Source organism: Phalangium opilio, unplaced genomic scaffold (assembly GCF_054372755.1).
Source record: "Phalangium opilio isolate 3A_F unplaced genomic scaffold, DU_Popi_V2 ptg000094l_1, whole genome shotgun sequence".
NCBI lineage: Eukaryota > Metazoa > Arthropoda > Arachnida > Opiliones > Phalangiidae > Phalangium > Phalangium opilio.
In genome coordinates, this window is record NW_028324199.1 from 467,557 (window position 1) to 475,122 (window position 7,566).

At 35.9% G+C, this 7,566-nt stretch overlaps 1 non-coding gene across 1 annotated transcript; it reads left to right on the forward strand.

The window, feature by feature from the left end:
• The first annotated feature begins 6,624 nt into the window (after nt 1-6,624).
• Nucleotides 6,625-6,697, forward strand: TRNAV-CAC (transfer RNA valine (anticodon CAC)). Its single transcript has one exon. It is a non-coding gene; the product is annotated as a tRNA-Val (tRNA).
• The last annotated feature ends 869 nt before the right edge of the window (nt 6,698-7,566 follow it).

Here is a 7,566-nt window from a genome sequence, read left to right on the forward strand (position 1 = left end):
AGATACGCAACAATGACGTCAGAAGGATTGAGAAAATTAACATACAGAAGGATATTCACCGAAACTTGGAGGTTTTGGTATGTTTCCTTTATCATTACTGGTGGAATTCCCGATTTGATCAAGTCCGAGAGGGTGTCGATGTAAATGTAGCTCTCCGTCGTGAACTCCGTTCGCAAATAACAACCCAAGAAGAACAGAATGAAAGTCACTCCGATCAGCCACGACGCAGTCAGCAGACGACAAGTAATGTGGGGCAAAATGGAGGGAATCGCTGTAGGGAACATAATCATACAGTTGTGTGTGATGAAAGCACGAGGCATATTTCGTTATGGGAATATAATCTTTCGTAATTGAATTCCTCAAACGAAACCGGCTGGTGAGAGGGTGGATTGTTGTCAGATGGAAGGGAGCGCTGGATCGCTTACGTTCTGAACACAAGAGCGACGCGTTGTCCCAGAAATTTCCCAGGGTTTCTTGGGCCATTTTCTTGACTACATTAGTGGTGCTTAAAGATTTGTATTTGTTGGTTACGATGGAGCGAACAACGAGCAAAAGTGACAGAAGGACCACAGTGGACACCGTTAAAATCGCCACCTATTGAATCGAGAATGGAAATTAATGAATTGGGCTGTGAATGGAATGTTTATTGAGCCAAATTTACTGGAGTGTCCATATTTAAGAAGGAAAAGGATGTGGACGTGACTATCTTCGGGGCCCCGAAATGATAATCGTGTTGGTCGTTCCATAGGGAGCAGACGGAGTGAAATATCCCAGTCGGCCATCAAAATGTGAGCGTGGCGCGTTTAGCGTGAAGATATGAGTATTCTTAAACCATCGTAAGGATTAAATGTTTTTATAATTTGTAAATCAGTAACTCAGCTCAGCGTTGCCGTATTAGGCGTAAATCACTTACTTTGAACTTATTATATAATTCAGTTATCTCTGAACGGAAAGTATAACCCCACTTGACCCTTCAAATGAACGGACAAAATGAATAACAAGTGTCCAATCGTTACTGAGAGATTTATTATGAATAAAATTAAAGTATTCTTCAAACATTAGGTGTAAAATCACTACTCAACGGTTCCACCTGTCTAGTTTTTCAGTTTTCGCAGACCAATTTTGTCAAACGAGCGAGAATTGATTAGCGGTTCAAGGCGTTCCAAATATGATATTTACTTTATGTTCAGGGATCGTTCTAAAAATTCCGCCATGAATCTGAACTGGTTGTGTTTGTTTTTTTTCACCCACCAGAACTGAAAAGAAATGAAAGTGCAAAAAATTCGTTTATTAATTCCGAGACCCTGATGAAATCTCGAATCAACAACGCAAAAGAAATTATTTGAACTCACATCGAATGTCGCATACCTAATTTCAGTCTTATTAGCGAACCTATAATTTTTTAAACTCGGTTTTTAAAATCAGGGATAAATAACATACACAATTTGAAAATGCGAATTCTCTACCTGTATTTAAAATATCGACTATTTCCCTGAAACTCCATGTCATTTACTTCTCTTTAGGTTTCCAGGTATGAAATCTAGCATCTACAATCCGATATCTTGAATAACAGTAAAATGTTGCTCATATAGATTTTCGATTGTTAATTAGTATATATATATTGTTAATAATCCTTAGGAAATAGAGAGTAATTTAAAAGAATCAAAATAACATTTTGTACTTGCCGTTGAATATAATTTTGTAATCTGGGTATTTCTCGCAATTACCCCCAAGCCGGACATTGGGTAAGCTTCTTGATCCACGACGTTAACCGTAACCTACTGTTGACCACCCTCCTGTTTCTTAAACCGTTTAAGCTATAAGCGTCATGGAGCAATTTAAAGAAATGTTGAAGCTTGACGCTTCCCTGTTTACATCTATTTTTCTTTTAATGGGAGTTTCGATTATATTTCGCGGCTCCAAGATTTCTGAGGGTAAATACAAATCAAAAACAACATAGCTCAAATAGTCTACCGGTATAGTTAAGGTTGCGGTTTAAACGATTTTCTGTGAAGAAGGCTTTAAAATTCCCAGCCGCCATTTTACAAGACGTCCGTAGTACAAATCAATTCGGAGTATTACAAAAAGGGTGGTAGGACGAATGAAGTACAATGGGTGCAATGGGCCATTTAGAGTCGAAGATGCTATTTCTATGACATTTTGTCTAAAGGGTCAATGTTTACATATTGTGATTGCGGTGTTTTACGGATGACCCCTTAAATTAAATTAGAAATCATTGTCTTTCAGTTTTTTCATTAAATCTAGGGGTCTTCCCTATAACAATCCAATCGCAACTTGTAAACTGTGTCAGTTTGGGCATAATATCATAGGATTTACATTTTCGACTTGAAATTTATTTGCCATTGAACTATACCAATGATAACAGAAAATACGGTCCAATAGGGTCTCTTTACTGACCACTATTTATGTCACGTCATTAGGCCTATGGCCCAGTCGCTCAACGTAATCGGTGCTCACGATTGTACCTTTGACTGTACTAACTGTTGCGAGGGTTCGAATCGAAATTATGGATAACTTTGAGAACTCTTGTTGCCCAAATGGAGTTCTTGGAAATCCATGATTACGCTTTTGTGACGCTTGGACAGTTGGGCAAATATTTTTGAAATAAAAACAAACTTAGATTAAAAATAGTGGACGTGGAACGTTAAATATGTTGAAAAAGCGGTTTCCGACTAGACAATATTTATCTTTTTAAAACACAATTCAATCATGGAAGTAACTAACGCTAGGGACTCTCCGCAAGCGTGAATATCTGAGAAATGTTTGGTGACAACGCACCCTAGCGAGCATTTGTTGCGAACCGGAAAAGTGATTCAATTTTTAAAAGGGGAGGGGGTAGCAAAAAGCCATCAACCTAACCATTCTTTCTGTCCATTGCTGAGAAATTTCATAATTAGGCATAGGTTCAGTAAAAGCGATAAACTCTACATCTTTCATGTACTGTACTGTTTATGCGCTTCGCGATTGTCACTTCTACAACCACTATACACACAAATCTTCTTAGGTCTCGCCATATTTATGATTATTTTAAAAACAACGGTACAACCTATAAAGTGTTAAAAACTTAGTTCCGTAAATAAATTAAGTTTCAAGGTTAGGGATAAAATGAGTTTCTAAGCTTTTGTTAGTTTCATAGTATCACAATTTATACAAAGGTTACACTACGCCTAACATAGCAAACGACTTTTACAGCAGATCTCGTATACTAGTAGGAAAATTAAATTATAGATGGCGTTAAGAATCTAGCCCAGTTCCGTTTTTAATCACCAATTTTCAGGAGGGGGAGTTAAAAGCGGGAGGGTTTATCAACGAATGTTTTTCAGAGAGACTAATATAAGTTGTATCGGTGCTGACCGTCCCTAGTGTTAGTTAGTTCCATGATTCAATAGTGAAGAAGAAACAAAGCGGTCTATAGCTTTTTCATTAAATGACCAGTTTTATTGAAATCGTTAAGTTTTTAACATGTATATTACTTAGTAAAATACATACATACATTAATAATACTTAAATAATTTCGAAATTTTACCTTATAAAACGTTAGATATACTTAAAGAAATTTTGTCCCTCTAAAAATCAAAATCTTCACAATTAGGCGCTACAGTAAGTTCATGTCTGTTTTCTGTAACGTAGACGGTTAAAAGTGTACAAGTACTAGGACTTGGGCTTAAGCTTAATCTTAGGCGTAATGTTATTTTTAAGCCTAGTTGGAAACTTTGAATTGAAGCGCGCGACTCGCGAGAGCTGGCGCGTGAGCCAACCTCTTACATAATTATTCCTTAGAAGGGGAAGATCAATTCGCTTAATACAATTGATTTTTGGGTGAACCTGTTTTTTTCCAAAAATTTGTATCTTGGTGAAAAGTTAACCAAGTTTAATCGAAAAGCCACTTATTTTATAAGAAGAATATAATCTACTTTAGTAAATTCAATTTATAAAGTGAAGTTTAAATGAAACTTGCCCTTTTAATTTATTCATATTAAGACGAAATATTATAGGTCAGGTTTTACTGAAATCGTTTCTTGGAAATTACAATATATCTTACGCCTTAAGCTCATATGAAAAGATTTTAATCGTAATTTAACTTCTAATGCAGCTCTCTTAATTGATGATTTTTATATCAACGATAACATTTCAGAATTCCAAAATTTCTTATTTGGTGTTGCCAATTTTCGCTATACTTTCAAGTCTCAAACGGAAACTACAACTGTAGTTTTTAATTACTTGTTTAATCAATGACGACAATTATTCTATTGGCAAGTTTCTTGATAAAACTAAAACCATGTTTGCCAAGTTTTATTAATTTTATTTAAATTCACAAGAGAGTTAGTAATGATTTAATCGCTTTCGTGCCATAAGTGCCTAATTACCCCTGTTAAGTTCACGAGTAGATCCCAACACGTAGTGATTTCATTCGTGAACTATTCATTTCGAAGTAAATAGAAAGTTTTTGTGTATTATCGAGAAATTCAATTTGGTGTCGTGACGTATTTAAACTTCATCTTTTAAGTTAATTAGTAGAAGATTATTTCGGTTATGACAGCAGCTACTGTTCCTGACAACGACATGAGGAGAAAGTAGAACGGAACGTTGACGCTGCTCAGAACCAAATCAGGCACACTTTTCAACGGTTTCATGCATTTGAGGCTTTCAATCCTGTATTTGTTCTTAAATCCCATATGGTTGAAAACTTGCGTTACGAATAAGAGTGCCATGCTTCAATAGAACAGTCTATAAAATGCGCCAATCATTTTACAGTCATTCTCACCCAACTCAGTTGGACGGACTCGTGCTAGTGAGGACTGCTTCTCACCCAAGAGGTGTTGAACATGTTGAGTAGATAGTCGAAGCCAACTTCTTGTTGCGAAAAGTAAAGTCCTCCTTTGCTTATGATGAAATCTTTACTACTGGGTTTTTCAAGCTTTTTACTAATTTTTTTAAGAAAAATTTTAGAAATTCGACCTTTGTAATCGCCGCTTTCTTGCCGGAAACAATGGGAATGAAATCATTGGTCCTCATAGTATCCCACAAATCCCGGTCAACTTTCTTCCTATCGAGTGCACCTAGCCATTCCTTAAGCACTGAGTCCTGGGCTGCCTGTAGATACGCAACAACGACGTCAGAAGAGCATGGGAATAAGTTACAGAATAACATACAGAAGGTTATTCACCAAAACTTGAAGGTGTTCGTATGTTTCCGGGATCATTACGGGTGGAATTTGTGATTTTATCAAGTCCAAGAGGGTGTTGATGTAATTGTAGCTTTCCGTTGAGAACTCTGTCCGCATGAAACAACCCAAAAAGAACAAAATGAAAGTCACTCCGATCAGCCACGACACAGCCAGCAGACAAAAAGTAATGTGAGGCAAAATTACACAGTTTGCTTTAGCTTTGCACTAACCAAAGAAAGACAATCTCTGGTAAAAGGATCTCCTATACACAGCAGGCTCCCGCTAATCTGAATGATTTTTAAATACAAATAATCACTTACGTTCAACGCACAAGAGCGAGGCGTTTTCGCAGAAATTTCCCAGGGTTTCTCGGCCCATTTTCTTGACAACTTTCTTGGTGGGCACCGATTTATATTTGTTGGTTACGACCGAGTGAATGACGAGCAAGTATTTGAAAGTTATTATTAGAATTTAGAGTACGGAAACGAATTTATTGACTATGAGACACATGTGGATTTAAGAATTTCACTTGTCTTAATTTAGATTTGGTTTCCTTTTAGTCGCCACAACTGGGACTCCCTCCAAAAGAACCTGAAACAATTTACAGGTTTCCATCTGTTGAATGGTCTCTATTGAAATTCTTCTCTATAAAGATGAAACATAACGAATCTATCAATATAATTTCGTATTATATTGCTATTGAATTTTGGGGGCCTAAGAACAGTTTTTGGGGGCTAATTCTGAAATTTGGGGGAGGGGGGCTATATCCCCTCAAAAACAAAAGCCTAGCGGCGCCACTGCTTTCTCGCTCACCCTAATTAATTGTTTTCTAATAGAGTTCCAAATACGATATTTACTTCATGTTCAGGGATCGTTTCAAATAATCCCTTATTATTTCGAACTGCTTAACCAGCAACATCTGACAAGATGATACGCATTTGTCATAGTGAAAAGGAATATTAATTGCGAGAAAGTGAATAATAAGTCTCGCTTCAACAACGCCAAACAAATGTTTATAAACTCACAGAAGGTGTAGTGTCGTTAATTTCATTCTCATTGCGTAACCTATATTAACTAAAGGGTTTTTGAAATCAAGATCAAATTAATTCTACAGGTCCGGTAGGCCCTTGTAGATATGACTTGATACCGTTTTGTAACGTTAAAGTAATATTCACCCGCTTTTGCTAATTTCCTATGGAGATTAACATGGGTTTTTCGTGATTTTTCCCCACCGATAACTTAAAAACTACAGCGAAGATACTTTTCGGAATTATCTTAAATTAACAATTAATTATTCAGGGTGTGCTATCGGCCAGCTTGATCAAAACAATTAAGCCTAAGTATGTTAATTTTACTTAATTACAGAAGTACGGCTTTGACCATCGTGATTGGACATAATAATTGGCTAGATCTCTTGGAAAACTCAGTGTTAATACGTATCTGTAGTGTGGTGGTTATCACGTCCGCTTCACACGCGGAAGGTCCCAGGTTCAAGCCCTGGTAGATACATGTTTTAACCATCGTGATTGGACATAATAATTAGTTAGATCTGTTGGAAAACTTAGACTTACCACGTGTCTGTGGTGTAGTGGTTATAATAAATATTTAACAATTATTTCACTTCACTTGGTTTAATAATGTGACATAGGTAGCTTACTTTTTCCCTATTTTTAAAACCATTAAACTAAGTAATATTAGAAGTTCAACAGATTGTCTAAAAAAGATGTTAAAAGCCACTGTAAATGGTGCTTAAATGCCTAATATTTCCTTAATACTTGCAAATAATCTTAGTAAATGGCGTGAATTGATCATAGAAATGGGGTTAAAGTACACCCTAAATGATGTATTTTTTGACACTGGAAAAACAGCATATATGGTGTTTGAATGCACCATTATATTTTAGAGTGCAAATGTATGACGGTAAAGCAAACATAATTATTCAAAATTTAATTACATTAACACTGAAGTGACAGATATTATATAAAAACGTCTTGGTTTGGACCAAGGCCGAAAAACAAACGATATGTGTGAGGTTTATCAATTGACTTAAGTTTCAGATATTGAAATTTTCTTCTAGTTATTTTTATCCACTCAATCCTTAATCAATATTTAATTCAATCAACTGATTTTACTGTTAATCGATCTAGTCCCTCTAAATTAATTGAAAAAATTACATATCTACGCTTTTTCAAGAACAATTACATTTTCCGAAAACATTTTATCATGAATTTAATTATTTTGAAGGGATTTCGTGTCGATGCTCACTAACTTGCGAGCACCTTGACCGACATAGTTTTAATTGTCGCTGGCTTGACAAATTTTCAAGTTTGCACCAAAAGAAGTTTATATCTGTTTTAAGTTGTTGATAAGACAGTCGT